The sequence below is a fragment of the Heterocephalus glaber genome, unplaced genomic scaffold (assembly GCF_053883595.1).
Source record: "Heterocephalus glaber isolate CG9 unplaced genomic scaffold, H.glaber_assembly_v1.0 deba00001429, whole genome shotgun sequence".
Classification (NCBI taxonomy): domain Eukaryota; kingdom Metazoa; phylum Chordata; class Mammalia; order Rodentia; family Bathyergidae; genus Heterocephalus; species Heterocephalus glaber.
The window spans coordinates 24921414-24943693 of record NW_028258294.1 but is presented as its reverse complement, the minus strand read 5'-3'; the positions used below and the strand labels follow the sequence as shown (position 1 = coordinate 24943693).

Sequence of the window (22280 nt, the reverse complement as noted above, 5' to 3'; positions counted from 1 at the left end):
TAGTATCTAACTACCTGCCTTTCAATGACATATCCAGAAAAAGAAATCAAGTAAAAAATCTCATTTACAAAATCATAGAAAAATACTTAGGAATAAATGTAACTGAGGTGAAATATTTGTACAGAGAAAACTACATAAAAACTTTTGAAAGAAATTAAAGAAAATGGATATAAATGGAAAGATACTCCATATTCATGAACTAGAAGAATTAATATCATTAAAATGTCTGTACTATTGAAAGTAATCTACAGATTTAATCCAATTTCAATCAAAGTTCCAAGGTCACTTTATACAGAAATAGGAAAAACAATTCTAAAATTCATCTGAAACCACCAAAGAATATGTATATCAAAAGAAATCTTGAATGAGAAGAATAAACCTGGCAATATCACATTTATGATTTCAAATTATATTTCAAAGCTATGGTAATAAAAATAGCATGTTACTGACATAAAAATAGATACAATGAATATACAATAGGGAAAATACAGTGCTCTTAATAACTGGTGTTGGGAAAAATGAATACCTACTTGTAAAAAAATAAAATTGGAAAAAAAAATAAAATAAAATTGGATCCTAAATTTATATCAAGCACAAAAAATGAACAAAGCTGAATAAATACTTAAGATCTACAACTGTAAATTTCTTAAAAGAATACATAAGACAAAACACCATGACACTGGTCTCAGCAATTATTTTTTGGATATGAACTCAAAAGCACAGACAACAAAATAAAAAAATAGACAACTGGTATTATATCCAACTAAAAGGCTTTGGCACAGTAAAGAAAATAATGAACAAAAAGGAAAACCAATATATGGAATGAAGGAAAACATGTGCAAACCATATATGAAATAAGGAGTTGTATTCAAAATATATAAACATTTCAAATAACTCTCTAGTATATAAAGAACCCAAATAAAAATGGACAAAGGACATGAAATCAATGTTTTTCCAAAGAAACACATAAAACAGCCAACTGCTATTTGAAAAGGTGCTCAGTATCACCAATTATAAGGGAAATGCAAATTAAAACCACAAAAAATATCACTTTTTAAGATGACTATAGTAATATAGTAATATAGTTAATATAGTTATATAGTAATATAGTAATATAGTTAATATAGTTAACCAATGCTTATGTTTGCAAAATAATTCGGTTTGCAAACAAAAACATTTGGCAAAATTTTGCTTTCATTCACAAACTCCACATCAGGTGACAAACATAATCAAGGCCATCTTCCCCACACAAACACAAAGTGGCCATCTTCCCCCAAACCGTAAAACAAATGAAGTCCATAAACCAAGGCACCACTGAACTATATCATCAAAAAGTCAAATGAAGCCAGGATGGTGGTGCATGCCTGTAATTTCAGCACTCAGCAGGCTGGGGCAGAAGGATCACCATGAGTTCAAGGCCAGCCTGAACTACACAGTGAGACCCTGTCTCAAAAACAACAAGAAAAAAGAAAAACAGAAATGATAACAAATGTTGGTGAGAATGTGAAGAAAATGGAAACCTTATATAGTATATTAGTGGCAAGAGTAAGTTGCTATAGCTGTTGTGAAAACTAGTATGAAACTCCCTTAAAATTAAAAATAGAATTTCCTTATGATCCAGCAATACCTTTCCTGGATGTATATCCAACAGATATGAAATCTCTGTTGCAAAGAGATAAGTGCATACCCTTGTTCATTGTAGAATTATTTACAACAGTCAAGATACAGAAACCTATCCATTGATGGATAAATGAACAAAGAAACTGTTACACGTATACACACACACACACACACACACACACACACACATATACTATTCAGCCATGAAAAGAAAAGAAAGAAATCTTGTCATTTGTGACAAAATGGATAAAACTAACTAGAGGAAACTGTGCTAAAAAAAATAAGCCAGGTACAGAAAGATAAATATTGCCTGATCTCACTTGTAGGTGGAACCTAAGAATGTTAAGCTCACAGAAATAGAGAGTAGCAAGGTGGTTATCAGAGGTCCAGGCTTTGGGGAAATGGAGAGATCAAAGGATACAAAGTTTCATTTACAACATAAATAAGCTCTAGAGACCTGACTTACAGCATGGTGATTACAGTTGTTAATAAAAATAATAAAATTGTACTTTTTACCTGACATTTACTGGTAGTACATCTTAAGCATTATCACAACAATAAAGGATAAGTACATGAGGTGACGTGATAGCTTGATTAGGATAATCATTTCACATGTGGTGTACATCTGTAATCCAAGAACTCTGGCCTGGGAAACTTAGCAATTTGGTAAGAACCTGTCTCAAATATGGAAAATAAAAAGATCTGGGGATGTAGCTCAACATAAAAATCCCTGGGTTCAATCTCCAATACCAAAAAGAAAAGGACTAAAATAAAAATTAGTAACATCAAATAGTGGAACTGCTGCTGTGAACAAAAAGTAGTACAGCTACTCTGGAAAATAATTTGGGTGTTTCTTATAAAATTAGTCAAATTATCACACAACTCAATAATCGTATTGGTAATTTATTCTAGAGAAATTTATGTTGATATAAAAACCTGTGCATAAATCTCCCTAGTAGCTTTACTTGTAACTGCCCCAAATTAGAAATGACCTTTATGCTCCTCGATAGATAAATGGATAAAAGATCTATGTTATAGCTACATCATGGAATACTACTTAGTAATAAGTAGGAATGAACTACTAATATATACAACAACCTAGAGGAAAAGATTGAGTGAAAAAAGCCAATTACATACTATATGGTTCTATTTGTATGACATTTTCACATGATAAAACTTCAGAAATAATGACAGATTAATCTTTCCCCTGTGTTAGCAACAGAGGGTACAGGATAGAAGAGAAGCCAGTATTATTACAAGAGGGTAAGACAAAGGATCTTTATGGTGATGGAAATATTCTGTACCTTGACTGTGACAACAGATATAGAAAGCTACTTATGTGATAAAATTGTATAGAACCAAAAGCATACCCACATACACAGATAGATGAGTAAGTGCAAAACTGGGTAAATATAAATAAGACTGGTAGATTGAAGCAAGGTCAATATCCAGTTGTGACACTGTACTACAGTTTTGCAAGTTGGTACACTGGGGGAAAATAGAAAAAAATGTACTTAGGATCTTTCTGCATTATTTCTTACAATATAGATTTTCATATTGATATATTAAGAAAAAAATTGAAAGAATGACACTGAAAATAAGGAAAGGGAGGTCTTCTTGAATGCTACTGTCTAGCACAAGATCAACTTTTGACATGCTTACCCATATCATTTGGCTTCAACATCTTAGACGACACATTCTTTTCCTGGAATATGTCTTACTTCCCTGCACATTAACCTAAGAATGCTACCAGTTTCAAAGAAATAAAGGAGTAGACAGATGGTAATACAAAAAAAATTCATAAACCCAAATATGAAAAAGCTGGTAAGAAAAGAATTTCACCAACCAAAATCAGCATTGTGTTTTAGTGAAACTGGGGACTTATTTTGCCTAGCATCCATGAAAGATTACCCAGGAATTATAGAACTATATAATGCAAATAAACATTTAGTTTAAAAAATCAAAAAAGAAAAGTCTACAAGTTGCCAAACACACACGCACGCACACACACACACACACACACACACACACACACAGAGGAAGTGCTGGCCCAGTACAGAATTCAATAAATCTCTTCAATACCTGTAAAATTCCAAATGAAATTATAACCATTTTCATAACTTCATGTAGTTCTAAAATAGCTAAAGCTTGTACAATTAGATTTTTTAAAGACTAATGGAAAATAATATCATGTTTTTAAAACATGCAACTTACTAAAAAAAGGCTTACTGTACTAAAGTACCAGAAATGTCATAATTTTTATAATGGTAATGCTTTAGCTTTGTGGATTATTTTTAATAATTAGGCTATCATGTTTGAGTTCATTCTCAGTGAATGTGAATTTTTAGAAATAATTTTAAAAGGTCAGAAACAGATAATTGGTATGAAACCATGTATTTTCCCTTTATAGTTGTATGCTTTTGAACCTAATAAATATATAGGCAAAAAGCTCAAATTATTAACATGTAAGTCAACTCCAAGGAGCCTTTACAGATTACCTGAACTTGCTTCACCAAAATTTATAAACACCACTAAGATAAGTGTCCTAATTTACCATTAACAGGCACCATTTTGCAATACCAACATACTGAGCTGTCAGATTTATGACTCCTAACAATTTATTTCCTATAAGAATGATCACAGCCCATAGTAAAAAGTGTGAAAAGACATTAAGAGAAATGAGAAAACACTTTATACTGGCAACTCTCACACCTTCTCAGAATTCTAAAGAAAGCTGTGAATAAACTCCCCACTTAGAAATCTTATTCAATTCTGCCTGTAGGTAAATAATGGAAATATTTGTGAATAGAAACATAATACTTTGTTAAAATAATATATAATAACAACTTGAAAAATATAAGCAACTTGAACCTATACTTTTTAATTCAACTCTACCTTAAAAGACAATAGAACAGCATGTAAAAAAATCATATAAACTGACCATTTATGGTGAAGAACCACAGAATTAACTAGAAATGTCTTCAAGAATTCTCCCTTAAATTTTAAATAGCCATCTTACACAGACAAAATTAAAATGTTCTCAATCATGTAGATTAGCATGTACACAATACTGGCTCTATGTTCTCACACAGCAACCAGTCAATGGTACCACTGCCCACAGACACTTAAGACTCTGGACTCTCTCCCAGGACCACCTTTCTTCTACCCCATTAACATGTCTTCCTCTCAAACTATCCCTACCTGTACTCTCAATATCTCTTGCCAGAATCCTTGGAATTAATTGAGGGTTCATCTAGATTCCTCCAAACAGTAGTCTAGTGCTGGATATATTAGATTTTCTATTGTTGGGTTACAACTCAAAACCCACAACTTAAATGAAGAGACAGATATTTTGGCTCATGATTTCGGGGAATTCATTTTATTGTTGACTGGCTTCATGGTAGAAATAGTCAGGTGGAAGGGCATGGCAGAGAAAAGCTGTTTAACCAATAATAGCCAGGAAGGAGCAAAAGAAGGAATAAAAATATACTCTTCCAGATCACACCTCCAGTGACCCAACTTCAGCTAAATCTCCTAACAGTACATTTAGCCATGAACTCATCAATGGATTAATCCACTGATGAGTACAGCACCTCCACGAGCCAGTCACCATTTAAACACTCACCTCTAAATATGAGACTTTCAGGGGACATTTTAGATCTAAACAATAACATTTCATTCTTGCCCCACAAAACTCACCTCATTATGCAAAATACATTTAGTCCATCCCTCTAAGAATTGTTAAAATTTTAACAGTTTTAGCAGTGCTGAATACTCCAAGTCCAAAGTCTCTTCTGAGGCTCAAGGCAAACTCTTAGCTGTGAACTCCTGTAAAAAAAAATTTTAAGTTAAATACTAACATACCATGGCACTCAGAACACATTCCCATGCCAAGGGAAGAAGTGGGGAATAGAGAGGAACCAGACTAAAGCAAGACTAACATCCAACAGGATAAACATTAAATCCTATAGCTCCTTGTCTAGCACCTAGGGCAGGATGTGATGAGATGTGAATTCCAAAAGGCTGGGGCAGCCTCACCCTATGGCCTTGCTGGCTGTAGCCCACATGGTTCTCTTTTAGGGAGACTCCATGGAGTGCTTGTGGTTTTCCTCAGTAGATACGCCACATTCCTGACATCTCCAACTTTCTGGGGTCTCCACTGAATCTTCAGATTCACTCTCACAGCTTGAAGCCTACCCTCTCAGTGGCTCCTGTTAGGGGCTATAACTTCATCATACAATTTTTTATTGGCCTCCCAATACTTCATCTGAAATCTTGGTGGAAGTGTCCATGACTCTATAACTCACATTCTGCATACCTGAGAAATCAGCACCACATGGATGATGCCAATGTCTGCTATCAACTTGAGGAGTATTCTGGCCCCTGTAGATTATGGCTGCAGCAGCCTCTGAGTGCCTGGTTGGATTTCCTCAGAAAAATGTTTTTGTAAGCCTTGGGGCTCTTTTCTCAAAGCAAAGTCTTTCAAAGGACTTTAATTTCTTACACCTTTGAATTTGTGAAGTGTGGGGTCTGGCTAATTCCAGGCTTTCAAGCCATCTTTTCTACTGTCCTGATGCAAATCACATGGTTTCTCTTTAGTGCTAATACTTCAATATCCATGCTTTCCTCTCCTTAGCCCCAAATGTACACAAACTTCTTTTCTGGCCAAGCTTTAAATTTTCAAATTTTACTGTTCTGTCTTTTGCCCCTGATTCTCTTTGTAACTCCAGCCAAAAAGATCCACCAATACCTATACCACTGCCTGAACATTGGGCTGCCTTGAAATTGCCTCCACCTTTATATTCAGCTTCATACAAAGTCTTAGAATATAGACAAAATGTACACAATTCTTCACAGAAATAAAACATGTAACATCTCTAGTTCAATTTCCAAAATAGTCCTCTTTCCCAAATGAAACCTCATAAGCCTGGTCTTTACTATCTGTTTTCCTATCACCATTCTGACCTTCTATGCTCTAAGCAGAGCTGCTCACCAAGATGTTTAAAACATTCTCAGGCTTCCCTAGTCCACATCTCCAAACTTTCCAAACCCCTTTTATAAAACAGTTCCAAAGGTTACTGAGCCACAGGGTCAAGAATAGTGACAGCAACAATCTCACTCCAAGTACCAATTTTCCAAATTAGTCACATTTCCTATCACTGGAATACAATACCCAATACTCATAAGATGAAGAAGGAAAAGTTTATGTTGACTCACAGTTTCAAGGAATTCAGTCCATGGTTGGTTGGCTCCAAGACAGAAATGGCATGGTGAAAGGGCATGGAGAAGGAAATTTGCTCAACTCATGGCAGCCAGGAAAAAGGCAAAGACAGAAGGAGCTGAAGATATGAATATATCCTTCTGGAGCTAAACCGTAACATTGAACTATTCTCTGGACCTAATTCTGGAGCAATTTTCCATATCAAAGTGACTTGATTGATACCACACACCTGAAAACATTATTTGGCCATGTACACAACTCCTTAGCCTGCACACTCTAGTCCTTGCCTACTTTACCTTAATTTCTACCACCCCTACCTCATCTCCATTTACATTCTGGCCAAACAATCTACATGCTATCTCCTAAATAGCCTACATAATATACTCCTGCATTTTAATAATGTTTTCCTGCCCAAATTTCCTTCTTTTCAAATCATCTTCTTTCAAACTCTTATAAGTTTTAAAACAGCAGAGAGTTGATTATTTTTTATTCCTGACCTCAAGTATGTAGAATGGCATCGGATCCACAAAAAGTGCATGGAAATTATTCAAAACTAAGGCTACAGTTGATATAGATCAGTTATATTCCTATTCTTATGTCTAGAAGTTAGACACATGACCATGCCTACACTCAAGGAAGGATAGGAGATGTAGTGAGATGTATTCAAGATGAAAACTTGGACTTGAGTGAGCAATCACCAGTTTCTGATAAGCTGCACCAGACTGTTGTTTAAGAATAACACCAGCAGAGGCTCTACCTAGGTTGTGAGTCACGCAGAAGACGCCTAATCACCCCTCTGCAGACAGGCAGGTCTGCCTATGCCCTACCAAGGTTCCCAGTCATGCAGAACAGGCTGAATCATCCCACTGCAGACAGGCAGGTCTGTGCACGCCCTACCGAGGTCCTGAGTCCCACAGAAGACGCTGAATCACCCCGCTGCAGACAGGCAGCCACCTGGTTCCACACTATAAAAACACAGAGGACACCAAGCCACCAGACCAAGGTACTAAGTCCTGCTGCTCCCGGCCCAGAGGTAGGGGCTTCTGAGCCACCGTCCCACTGCTCCTGGTCCAGAAGAAGGGGCTTCTGAGTCACCATCCCTCCCACAGCTCCCAGCCCAGAGGAAAGGACTTTTGGGCCACCTTCTGTCCCACTGCTCCTGGCCCACATAAAGGGGCTTCCAGGCCACCATCCCTCCCAATGCTCCTGATCCAGAGGTAGGGGCTTCTGAGCCGCCATCCCACAGCTCTTGGTCCAGAGGAAGGGGCTTCCCGGCCACCATCCCTCCCTCTGCTCCCAGCCCAAAGGAAAGGGCTTTTGGGTCACCATCCCTACCACTGCTCGCAGCCCCTGTCCCACCTCTCCCAGCTCAGAGGAGGTAATCCGTGCAGGGGCTAACAGCCCCCCATCCCAGTCAAAATGAGAAAACATGTAAATAACTCTCAAAACAAGACTCGCAGATCACCTACAGCAACCCCAAAGGGAAATGAGATGGAACACTAAGATACTCAACAACCTGGACCCACTGAACTGGCAACAAAAGGGGATCTGGAAAAAAAGAAATCAGAAATAATTTCTCAGATAACAGGAGAAATTGTGCCATTAGTGCAAGACATGATTAATAAATCTAGAGAGGAGCTCAGGAACATGATGGAATCCCAATATAAGAAACAAATGGAATCCATAAAACAGATGCAAATAGATTTCCAGGACATGAAAAACTCCACTGAAAGTCTACACAGCAGAATGAGCCAATGTGAGGACAGAATTTCAGATATAGAAGATAAGATTGTAATTAGTGACCAGAAAAAGAAAAACTGCTTCAAGATTATAAGGGAACATGAGAAATCAATCCAGCAGCTGCTAGATGATGCAAAGAAGAATAACATAAGACTGATTGGAGTCAATGAAGAAATAGGAGAGCATGGAGATGACATAAAAAATCTCTTCACAGAAATAATGGCAGAAAACTTCCCAAGCAGGGGAAAAGAGCTTGACATACAGATAAGTGAGGCATATAGGACTCCAAATAGCCTTGATCATAAAAAATCTACACAATGTTGAGATTCCACTTCACTCCAGAAAGAATGGCTGCTATCATGAAATCAACCAATAACAAATGCTGGTGGGGCTGTGGGGAAGGAGGAACCCTGCTCCACTGCTGGTGGGAGTGTAGACTGGTGCAAGCACTGTGGAAATCAGTATGGAGGTACCTCAAAGAACTAGGACTGGAAGTCCCATTTGACCCTGTGTGGGGAGCGGTGTCAGCCAAAGAAGCTCCATTTTAAGTTTACCCTCCATTGTAAATAGTTAGGAGATTATATTACGGGGAACCGTGTCCTTGCCAACTCCAATGCTTACCTTCAGAGGTTGCCTTAGAAACAAGATGAATGTTCTGTAACCTCATGAAACAAAGTAGCCCTTGAGGGCGGGGAATGTTCTGAAAACTAGTAAACAAGGAAGCAGGTGTTTTTTGTATAAAGGTCATGATTAATGACCTAACTCACTGAGTGTATAAAAGAGAGGTGTAAATAAACTTGCTCGCTGGGTCTTGGGAGCCCTCCCGACTCTGTCTCTTTGTCTTATTTTCTCAGTCCTCCTTTACCCCATTCAGGAACCTTTTGACTGGTGACGGCTGGTCCGTCACAACCCCGCCATTCCACTGCTGAGCATCTTCCCCAAAGAATTAAAAGAATCATACCACAGTGATATATGTGTGCCTGTGTTCATACCACCACAGTTTGTAATAGCTAAAACTTCGGAACTGCCCAAATGCCCATCAACTGGAGACTGGATCAAGAAAATGTGGTTTTTTATAAAATGGAGTACTAATCAGCCATAAAAAATGAGAAATTATAGACATTTATAGCTCAATGTATGCACATTGAGGCGATACTCTTAAGTGAAATAAATAGGACACACATGTATAAATATCGAATAGTTTCTCTCATGTGAGAAACTGAAAGTGTAAATAAGGACGAAATGTATAATAGGTAATGTGAAATAGGAAGAAAAGGGGCAAAGGGGAAGGAAGTGGGAGGGGTAGGGGAAAGGATAGAAGGGAATGGGATTAATATGAGAAAATGGAAAAATAGGAACAAAATCTTTGTAAATAGGGAGGACTGGAGGGGTTGAAGGGAGGGCTGGGCAAGGGTGAAAAATAAGAACCAAGAGAGACTATGTAAAGGTGCAAATTTCCAATGATGAATGTCATTATATTGTATACCTAAAATGTACCAATGATTAGAATGAATAATCAATGATGTAAAATAGGAAGAAAAGGTCCAAAGGGGTAGGGATAGTGGGAGGGGCAGGGGAAAGGAAAGAAGGGAAAGGAAAAATGATGAGAAATGGAAAAAATGAAAATAAAGTCTTTGTAAATAGGGAAGGGTGGAGGGCATGAAGCAAGGGCTAGGAATGGGGAAAAAATAAGAACCAAGATGCATTATGTAAAGGTACAATTCCCAATGAGAAATGTAATTGTGTTGTATACCTACAATGTATCAATAAAAGAATTTAATTAAAAAAAAGAATAACACCAGCAGAAGAGATCTGAATATTACATAAAGTATATACATAAGAAAACATCAGATAGTACCCCACAAATATGTACAATTTTTAGTCAATTAAAAATAATAAATCAAAATACAAAAAAGTAGCAAAAATGCAAATGTCCAAAAACCAAGAAGAAAAGCTACTTGTTCCTAAAATAAATATTTCTAAACACTAAATTTAAGTTAAAATATAAATGCAACAATAAACATAAAAAGGATAATGAGCATTTAATTAAGTCATTTGGTCTCTAGATTTTTAGTAGTGATTAAATCAATCTTCTAAATATGTAATATATAATCACTTATTCTTTATTTCAAAATATTAAGAATATCATGCAACATATTACAAATATAAAATTGATACAAGACACTATACAAAGAAATTTACAGACCAATATCACTTGTAAAATACCACTGCAATAATCCTAAATAAAATATCAATAAATTGCATACACAGTATATGAAAAAATTTCCTCACCTTATCAATAAGTGGACTTAATGCAAAGAACATAAAATATTACATATAAATCACCCAACTAACAAAGTCAAAGAAAAAATTATATTATCATCTGCATGGACACTGAAGACATTTGATCCAAACTGAAATTCATTTTTGAAAAAGAAAAAAATGTCCTATACAGCCTTCTTTGCTGTGCTAATCCCTAGATGTGATCAATTAATAAAAATTTATATGATTATATAACTGGAAACTTAAGAAAATCTTATAGAAACTTAAAACAATAGCATTAACTCACCTGGTACATAACTTTTGTGCAAAAATTATTAGTCATCTTGTGTATAAGAAAAATAATGAGGTAGAAAGGATTCTGTTTAAGTAGCAGCAAAATGGATTAAAAACCTAAAAATAAAGTTAACAATATTCAAGATTATATTATACGAAGCTATTAAATTCTGTGACAGTATGAAAGAGAAGATGTGAATAAGTGAAACAGCATAACTTGTTCTTCTCCTGCAAGATTCAATATTAAAATGTAATTCACCATAAAGTAATTATAGATCTCAAGAATTTCAATAGTGTATCAGCAGTTATTTTTAATAATTAGACAAAACTGTCTCTATAGTATATATGGAATATAGACATGTGGGAATAAAAAATGGAATATTCTAGAGAAAGAAAAATAATGAGTGAGAATTAGCTCTACCTGACATTAAAGTGTATTTATCAAGTTCCAATACAGTAATTTGAAGAAAACTATGTTGATCCATAAAGAGACACATAATAAAACAGGATGGTAGTTACAGAGAAAGACACAAATCCATGCTGAATTTAGTGCAGTCATATTTTATGATACAATCATTCAAGTAGTTTAAGAGCTCAATTTATGAAAAATTGCAATTAAAACACTGCTTTATCTTTAAGTCTTTACATGAATACTAAAAATCTAATTCACATTCTGTCTCTGGGACAAAATACTGTGTAATACCACCAAAACACAGACCTCTCTGAACTTATATAGTTGGTGCAAGTTCTGTCAGGTTTTCCTTTCAGAGTATTCTAGTGATAAGGACTTCATTTACATTGCTTAATTTCTTTTCTTTTCTCTTTTTATGTCTTTCCTTTTACTTTCAAATTCAACTACACAGCTGGGTGTGGTGGTACATACCTGTTATCTAAGCACTAAGAACTTAAGAAGCTAAGGTATGGGGCTGGGGATTTACCTCAGTGGTTTGCAGCCTGCTTCCCAAGCACAAGGTCCTAGAGTTTGATCCCTAGTACCAAAAAAAAAGAAGCTAAGGCAGGGGCAGAGGATTTAGCTCAGTGGTTTTGCCACCTCCTGAGCAAGTACAAGGACCTGAGTTTGATCCCTGGTACCAAAAAAAAAAAAGAGTCACAAGTTCAAGGCTATCCTGGACAACATAATAAGAACTCACCTCAAAAAAAAATAGGGCTGGGGATTTAGCTCAGTGGTGCCATGCGTGCCTAGCAAGCACAAGGTCCTGAGTTCCATCCCTGGTACCAGAAAGAGAAAAAATATATCAGCAAAATAAACACTGAGAGCCAGCCATTATGGCACACACCTGTAATCCCAGCACTCACAAGGTCATCTTGGAATACATAGTAAGTTCAAGACCAAACTGAATTGCAAAGATATAAAACAAATCCCAGTGGGAATCACATGAATACTTCATCTGGGAAAATTTTAAGAGTACAATCAATAATTACAAAAGAGAGTAATGAGTAGAGATATACAACCACATTACAGAGAAAGAAAATAATATACCCTTTTTTGTTATATCATAAATATTAATTACTTTACTTACTGTATAAATTTAAATGGGTACAAGAGGTTTTAGAATAAAATGTTTTGTTTTGAGCCTCAAGAAACTACACAATGTTTTATCACTAAAATAATAGTTAAGATTTCTACTAGGAAAAAAATTGCCTTGTAACACAAAGGAAGAACTCTACAATTACAAAGGGATATTGCACATGCAAAGGGATCAGAAATTGCTACTCAAGAAATAGACAAATGGAAGAGTATTTAGAAAATAATGAGAGTTGCACCCCCATTTCATTTCTTACACATCAAAATTAATTCCAGATGAATTAATGATTTAAATATAAAAAAGAAATTATAAATTTTCCAGAAAACATGATAGAAGTTTCCACTATAATCTCACAGAACAGAACTTCTGGGAAGATGGCTATCAGAGACTCTGCAGCACATCCCAATCTCCTACTCAGTGCTATGATGTGTGGTGAGAAGAAAGACTTAGAGACAAAATTAAAGAGACAGATATGGGGTGCCAGGATGACCAGTGCTTGTGCAAACAGAGGCTTGAGTAAGCAAAGGCTCTGAATACCCAGAAGCATCAATATTTATTGGTGACATCATAGTAAGATTGAGGTAAATGGGTTACATGAAGGGGCTACTTGGAATGACTATGGATACATTGTTGATTTAGCCAAGGCTTGTAAAGAAAGAAACAAAGCATTCATGAATTAGGAACAGAACAGACAAAATATAGATTGTGGTTAATAATTAACCTTGTCCTTTTAGTAAAGAAGGTTTTAACCTTGGGAACAGAATTTGGGTAAGAGTCACTCAGACCGTGGCACGTAGACTTCAGCCAGACTCACTTCTATAAACAATCTCAATTTTGGGGTAACTCTTTACAGCCTGCACTGCTTACAGCCTGCTTTGGGCATAATCAGTGTGGTGGTCTACCACAGATGGTAGAATGGTGAACAGCAGAGAAACACCCTCTCTGAGATCTGGTTTCATGATGCTAGGATATAGCAACACAAGAAAGAGAACAAAAAGGGAAGTAAGTCCTCAGAACACAGCAAGGCTCTGAAGTGAGAATTGAAACCCACAGGGAGAAAAGAGAGGGACCTCAAAACAGAAGGAGGGCTTCTTCCCTGAGCCCTGGCTCACTGCTCAAAAGGGGTAACTGAAACCTGCAGACACACGGCAACTACTGGTGACCCCAGAGGGCTCCAAAGAAATGTACCAGTGGAACGGAGCACTAGATGCAGCAGATTGCAGTGTCTAGCAAGTTATTCTAGTTCAGACGTCCCCCAGAAGAGGATGATTGGTCTGTCATCATATTGGAGAAGGGCCAACTGAGTTCAGAACTCAGAGCAGCTGACGGTTGGCCACATTTGGCAGCTCCCAGTGTCAGGACGAGGTGGAGCCAAGTTCAATTGCAGGAGGTCAATGACTTGAGCTGAAGCTGGCAGGGAGATGAATTCAAGCCAGCAGGAAGCACAGTGTTGCAGGCTGAACAACTCAGGTTTTAGCCTCACAGCCAGAAACCAGCCTGAACTTCAGTGGAACTAAAGGTGCAGGCTTGCTGGGATAATCCATAAATCTACTGCTGGCTTGCTGGGATTAATCAACATGGATTTGGGCTCTGTCTAGGTACTGGAAAAACTAGCTTTCTACATGCCAAAGATTAAAACTAGACCCATGTATCTCAATATACACTAAACTAAAATTGAAATGGATCAAGGATCTAAGTATTAAAACAGAAACACTTAATCTGCTGGAAGATAGAATAGGTGAAACACGTGAGGACATAGGTATAGCCAAAGACTTTATGAACAAAATGGCAATCACACAGGACATATTACAAAGTATCAACAACTGGGATCTCATCTTATTAAAAAGCTTTTGCACAGGAAAAAAAGTAACCACCAAAAGAGTGAGGTGACAACCCCACAGAGTGGGAAAAATATTTTTCCAGATGTTTCTCAGACAAAGGGCTAATATCTAGAGTATATAAATAACTCCAAAAAATCAGAACCTCCCAAATTTAAAGACCCTATCCAAAAATAGGCATCTGAAATGAATAGATACTTCTCAGATGAAGTACAAATGGCAAATAAACATATGAAAAAATGTTCAACATCACTGGTCATTCAAGAGATACAAATTAAAACAACACTGAGATTCTATCTCTCTCCAGAAAGAATGGCTATTATGAAAATATGAATCAATAACATACTGGTGGGGCTGTGGTGAAAAAGAAACCCTTCTCCACTGTTGATGGGAGTGTAGACTGATACAACCACTGTGGAAATCAGTGTGGAGATTCCTCAAAAAACTAAAACTAGGGGTTCCCTTTGACCTAGCTATTCCCCTTGTTGATATTTTCCCAGAAGAATTAAAACCATCATGCCACAGCAATATATGCACATTCATGTTTATAAACAGCACAGTTTGTAAAAGCAAAAATCTTGAAAACAGCCCAAATGTCCATCAACTGATGAATGGATAAAGAAGATGTATTTTTTTATGAAATGGAGTACTACTCTGCCATAAAGAATGATAAGCTTGAGATATTTCTGGTAAATGGATGCACCTTCAGTCCATACTCTTAAGTTAAATAAATCAAGCACACATGTTTAAGTACTTCATTGTTTCTCTGATGAAAATACTGAAAGTGTAAATAAGGACAAAAATGTATAATAGATTTTGAGAAATGGGTAGAAAATGTTCAAATGGAATGGGGAACAAGAGAGAGGAGAGGAGGAAAGGAAGGATAGAACAAGCAAAAAAGAATAGAAGGAAAAATGGAAACAAAGCTTTTGTAAATAAGAAGGGGAAGAAGGGTTGAAAGGAGGCAAGAGGAGGGGAATGAAAAAAAAAAAAGCAACATATCATGTATAAGTACAAATTCCCTATAATGAATGTTACCATTATATACATCTAACATGTACCAATATAATTAAAATGACTACAAAAATCTCAGAACATGTGTACATCTATACTTTTCATAGTTGTATTCCCAATAATCAAGGCTTTAGCAACAGTGGCAGGCTTTGTTCTTCAGTACTTGTCGAATTAAAATAAACAGTATTAAATACCAGATCTAAAAAGGAGTAAGATTCATGATCTATAAGGAGTTCATTGAAGAGTCGAATTAGAATCTTCTGCCAAAAAGCTTTTAGGAAAACATGGCATAGCACCTAGGAATAACTGCTTCAATAAATTTGGTCAAGAGACACACTCAGACAAAGACCTCCATGTAAGATAAGCCAAGAATTTCCTGACACTAAATTGAGCCCTAAGCCAAAATCCACAGGACAGCACATGCCCTCTCCTGCAGCAATGAAGGACTCCATTCAGCACATCTGTTATGCTCAGCACCTGCCCGACTGAGCTGTAGTCAATGGAATTCTCATTGTGGCTCTCTAGCAGGCAACCAGAATGGTTGTTTTTGGTGACTCCATCTGCCAGCAGACATGGAGTATGTCACACAGACAGACTTGCCCATGACTGTGCAATGGAGAGCAGGCAAAGGCTTTAATGATGACCTGGTACAACATTTCAAGTAGTATGGCAACGCTGTGGACTGCTTAGAAACAGCAGCAGCAGTCAGATCAGCTCAGTGGGAATCTATTAGGATTGAGGTAGCTCATTTTGAGAAAAAGAAACTGTCCAATTGAGGCAGAAGCAATTTTAGCAACAGTGGCAGGCTTTGTTCAAGAGGCACTAGAGCCAATAATCAAAGATGAGCCCTGTGTAATTTCAAGGGGAAAGGCTCACAGGTCCCAAATTGATCTTTTCCACCCCCAACACTTCTTAGCATAGGACCATCATGAACTAGTACTAATAACTTGAAAATAAAAAACTATATAAAGAGAATCTGTGGCAGATTTTGAATTCATTGCAAAGGCCTATGAATGGTCTGAAATTTGAAGCTTCTTCAAGGGGAAAGCCTGCTGGAAATTGTTCCCACCACACCATGACCCCCACCTTAATGTTCCCCGTTTGTAACAATGGTACCCACCACAGATCAATCAACCTGTAAGTGTCTGATAAAGACCCACTCACTATGATCCCAACACAGTGCCAGTCCCTAACAAGGATGTAAAGATTTTAAAGACACATAAATTTAGCCTTCTGGGACCTTTAAAAAATCTCATTATAAAAAATAAATTTAATTCATATTTAAGAAGTGTAGTAATGATGATAATTCCTGGGACCAGAAGTACAGAGAGTGCAGAAATATGAAGCAATGTGATCTGGGCCTGGGGGAGGGAAGGTAGGATGGGCAGGCAGAGGGAGAGGAAGAACATGGTGGGTGGGAGGAACAGAACAAGTGGGAGGCTCAAAAGAGGAGGAGAGCTGGCATGAAATGAAGGTCATAGCATCTGGTGAGAATTCATGCATCTGTGTCTCCAGGGAAGATATTTGGTGCTAATCATTTTGTCCAGAATTCTCTTTAAGCTGCCAACCCACTGTACCAGGTTATTTGTTGAAATAGCTTCTTGAAAACAACAGCTAGATAATCATCTAGAGTCAGATTTTAGAGCTGTGAGGGGTCATTACATTTACCTAGGCCATTAACTCATCTCACAAATTCATAAAGATTATTCTATAAAGTTATAGCTGGTTAGTGAGAGCTACTATGTCTCCCAAAAATCTCTTTCGGGAAACTTTTTCCCTAGACCATCTTTCTTCATACTTAAAGCCTTAGAACTTTTCTCTTTGGTCTATTTCACCAAGACTGTGCTCAATAAAGGCAGAGAAATCCATCAACTTTACCAAACACGTGTTATCAACTGTGAGCAAGGTATTTAGCTAATAGGATAGATTATATGTTCTTCTTGCATCCATACTGCTAAAATCCAAATGAGAGGTTTTCAATAATAAATACATTACATGACTCCAAAGTATTATATATTATGGTAGGAAATATGAATACAAAAGAAAATGTGAGAGAGGAGGCAAAAACACAGAGAAAGGGTTTATTGCACTATAGTGTGTGGAATGAAATGACAGATATAGGTGTACTGAGAAGCACTGAGCAGGTATAAGTAATACAGTTTAGGTTTGTGGAAAGAGCCAGAGATCAGAAGTATCTTCATGAAAGAGCTAATATTTGAATTTGGTCTTGAAGGATGAATAGTAGCTACTCAAGTGAAAAACAAGAGAATGAAGGTAACAGGTAGGTCAAAGACACAGAAAAACAAGGCAATATGACATGTTAAGGAAGGAAGGAAGGAAGGAAGGAAGGAAGGAAGGAGAGTGGAAGGGAGAGAAGAAAAAGAGGGAAGGAGGGAGAAAGGGAGAGAACTTTTAAAACCATAATTAAATGAAAATTTCCTAAAGTGAAGAAAACTTGTATCTATATTGAATAAAGATGGCAGTGTTGCCATAGAAAATAAAGTATTAACCCAGAAACATTTGCTAGCAAAGAATCAATCTTTAAATACAAGGAAAAAACTCTTTAAGTATGGGAGATGCCCAAGTCATTTATAGGAAAAGAACTTCACAGTACATTAGACATCTTGACAGCAATAGTCCATGCTAGAAAACAATATAGCACTTTTAAAGTAGTCAAAACAATGAAAATCCAAACTATGGTTTTAAATCTACCCAAAATTTTCATCAATATAAAGGTCTTAGGGAAGATCCCAGGGACTATTATTTCCAGAATTAGAAAGAATTGTCTTAAAGAATTTATCAATAATAAGCTTCAGAGTAACACCACAAATATAACTGAAGAAGTTTTGAGAAAATATTTTAGGATAGGCACTGAGTATATTTACCTGTAGAAATAAGACTAAAGGATTGGATGAGAGTATTATAATGGTATAGAATGGTAAATGCTCGAAAATTGTAGAAAAAATTTAAAAACTGGATGAGAAAAGGGACAATACAAGAAAAGCAAAAAGCTTGCTGTTTAATGCATAGGAGTTGACTAGAGAGAAAGGAGACGGGAGGGAAGGAAGGAAGCAGAGAAAACAGGAGAGGGAGGGAGAGAGAGAAACTGAAGCTAATAAATATAGCAGTAAACACTAAGTACACTTAAGACTCCAAAATATTGTCACTAATACTAACAAATAAAATTAGAGTAGTAAGAGGCAGTGGAGAAGAAAATTGGTTTTGGTTGACCATAGCACTGGTCATAGTAGAAAACCAATAGAATATAACTAAATAAGATGTAATTAAGAGTGTTTCAGAGGAGTAGAAATGTGTCTGCTTTAACAAAAAATAAACTTTTGAATAACAAGGGAGAAAATACCTATAAAAAGCAAAAAATGAAACTGGAAATGTACTCAAAGTGTAAATAAGGACTAAAAGGTATAGTAGATAATGTGAAATAGGAAGAAAAGGGGTAAAGGGGAAGGGGAAGGGGTAGAGAAGGGGTAGGGGGAAAGAAAGAATGGAATGGAATTAATATGAGGAAAAGAAAATGGAAACAAAGTCTTTGTAGATAGGGAGGGGTGGAGAGGTTGAAGGGAGGGCAGGGGAATGGGGGAAAAACAGAAACCAAGATGGATTATGTAAAGGTGCAAATTTCCAATGATGAATGTCATTATACTGCATACCTTAAATGTACCAATATGATTAATTTAAAAAGAGATCAAAGAGGACAAAAGAAAATGTAAAGACATGCCTTACTCCTGGGTAGGAGGAACCAATATAATGAAAATGACCATACTTCCAAAACTGCTGTATAGATTTAATGCAATGCCGATTGAAATTCCAACAATATATTTCACAGAATGAGAGAAAAAAATCCAAAAATTCATTTGGAACCAGAGGACACCTAGAATAGCAACAGGCATTTTAGGCAACAGAGACATGGCTGGGGGTATCACAATCCCCAATTTGAAACTATACTACAAAGCCACTGTGATAAAAACAGTATGGTACTGGCAAAGAAACAGACCAAGGATCAGTGGAATGGATTAGAAGATGCACAAACAGCTCCAAACACACGCAGCCTCCTCATCTTTGACAAAGGAGCCAACCATCCTCACTGGAGGAAAGATAGCCTCTTTAATAAATGGTGTTGGAAAAACTGGATTTCAGTCTGCCAAAGATTAAAACTAGACCCCTATCTTTCACCATGCATTAAACTAAAATAAAAGTAGATTAAAGGTCTAAATATAAAAACAGAAACATTAAACTTGCTGAAAGATAAATTAGGTAGAACTCTTGAAGACATTGGCATAGGAAAAGACTTTATGAACAAAACCTCAGTAGCATGGGAACTAACACAAAGAATTGACAACTGGGATCTCATCTTATTAGAAAGCTTCTGCACTGCAAAAGAAACCACCAACAGAGCTAAGAGACAGCCTACAATGTTGGAAAAAAATTTATCAGCTGTTCCTCAGACAAAGGACTACTATCTAGAATATATAAAGAACTGAAAAAATTCAGACCTCCCCAAATATAAAGACCCAGTTCAAAACTGGGCATCTGAAATGAACAGATATTTTTCAGACAAAGAAGTAAAAGCAGTAAATAAATATATGAAAAATGTTCAACATCACTGGTCATTCGAGAGATGCAGATCAAAATAACTCTAGTGCCTGGGAAGACACTTCCCTGCTGCCATTCCACACTCCTAGGGCAAAGAAGGTGAGCCAATCCCAGCACCCGGGAAGAGGTTCCCCCACCACCATTCTACACTCCTAGGGCAGAGAAGGTGAGCTTCATGAGCACCAAAAGCACCCCCCCAACCCACTTGGAAATGAGAAGACACATAAACAAGCCTCAAAAACAGACTTCCAGATCACCTACAGCAACCCCAAAGGGAAACCAGATGGAACAATCTGATACTCAACCACCTGGACTCCCTGAACTGGCAACAAAAGAGGATCTGGAAAAAATGAAATCAGAAATAATTTCTCAGATAACAGCAAAGATTGTGCCCATAGTGCAAGACATGATTAATAAATCCAGAGATTTAAAAAATAGATTAAAACAGATTAAAAAATAGAGGATCTGAGGAACATGATGGAATCCCAATATAGGAAACAAATGGAATCCACAAAACAGATGCAAACAGATTTCCAGGAGATTAAAAACTCCATCAAATGTCTATGCATCAGAATGAACCAATGTGAGGACAGAATGTCAGATATGGAAGATAAGATTGCAATTAGTGACCAGGAAAAGAAAAATTGCTTCAAAATTTTAAGGGATCACAAGAAATCAATCCAGCAGCTGTTAGACGATGCAAAGAAGAATAACATGAGGCTGACTGGAGTCAATGAAGAAACAAGAGACAGTGCAGATGACATAAAAAAGCTGTTCACAGAAGTGATGGCGGAAAACTTCCCAACCAGGGGGAAAGAACTTGAAACACAGACAAGTGAGGCATCTAGGACTCCAAATAGCCTTGATCAAAAAAAAATCTACACATAGACATATAATAGTTAGGATTCCAGAAATCCAACAGAAGAACAAAGTTCTACAAACAGTGAGAGGAAAGAAACAAATCACATACAAAGGAAAGTCCATCAGAATCACAGCAGACTTCTCATTGCAAACCCTCAAGGCAAGAAGAGCTTGGAGTGATGTATTTCAAGCCCTAAAGGAAAACAGCCTCCAACCCAGATTGATGTACCCTGAAAAAGTATCTTTCAAAATTGATGGAGAAATAAGATACTTTCATGATAAAGAGCACCTTAGGAACTTCATGAATACCAAACCAGCACTCCAAAAAATTTTAGACAATATCCTAGGAAAAGACAATGAGGATCACAACCCCAGGAAACCCAGCAGAATGAATCCATTGGGCATGACAAATTAAACACAAAGGGGGAGAATCCAACAAAAATAAAGTCATGACGAGGCTTTTAAAACTTTGAACTTCATCTCCCTAATGAGTACATAATTCAATCTTGTTATTGTTCATGATTAGTATTTTTCCGATTCTAGTGTTGCACACCTTTCCTTGTGCTATACTGGCTATTTATCATCTTCTTGTGTGTACTTTTTAATTGAGTTGTCTATTAATGAGCTGTAAGAGTTCTTTATATATTCTGGTCATAGGTTATATGCATTGTAAATATGGTCTGTTTAAAGATACTTTGCATTTAACAATGTCATTTAAAGTTCTAAATTTTGATGGAATCTCATTTATCAATTTTTTTCTTTTATACATCATGTTTTTTGTATCCTAGGAAGTTCTTGCCTACCCTAAATTCATAAACATTTTCCCTTATAATTTCTTCTTAAAGTTTTATACTTTTAGGCTTTCATATTTAGGTTCATAGATCCTTTCAAGTTATCTTTATGTATGGAAATAAAGGGTTGAGGTTAATTTTTTATATACAGATACCAGGCGTTCTAGTGCCGTTTACTGAAAACATTATCTCCTCCTCGGCTCTTGAATTGAGTTTATATTCTACAAAATGTTAATGTTAAGTAATCTTTCAAAACTCTGTGGACCATATATGTGTGGTTCTATTTCTAGATTCTCTGTTTTATTCCAATGATCTATATGTCCTTCCTTATACCAACACTGCCTTGATTACTGTAGCTTTAGAGGAAGTCTTAAAATTAGGTACTAAACATCTTCCAACACTGTTGTTGTTTTTTTTATCTAGGTCCTTTGTACTCCTACATAACTTTTAAATTTCAATATCCAATTCTTCATTGATAGCA

At 36.6% G+C, this 22280-nt stretch overlaps 1 long non-coding RNA gene across 3 annotated transcripts in view; it reads right to left on the bottom strand.

The window, feature by feature from the left end:
* Positions 1-22280, bottom strand: part of LOC110344325 (uncharacterized) — a 377838-nt gene that overhangs the window by 221301 nt on the left and 134257 nt on the right. For 2 of the 3 annotated variants that reach the window (XR_015451648.1, XR_015451650.1), the window contains exons 1-3: positions 12289-12369; positions 11151-11254; positions 5320-5448 (exon numbers count right to left, since the gene is read on the bottom strand). This is a non-coding gene — a long non-coding RNA (uncharacterized LOC110344325). Of the gene's footprint in view, positions 1-5319; positions 5449-11150; positions 11255-12288; positions 12370-22280 lie in introns of those variants that run through there. The other variant, XR_015451649.1, reaches the window with a different exon arrangement.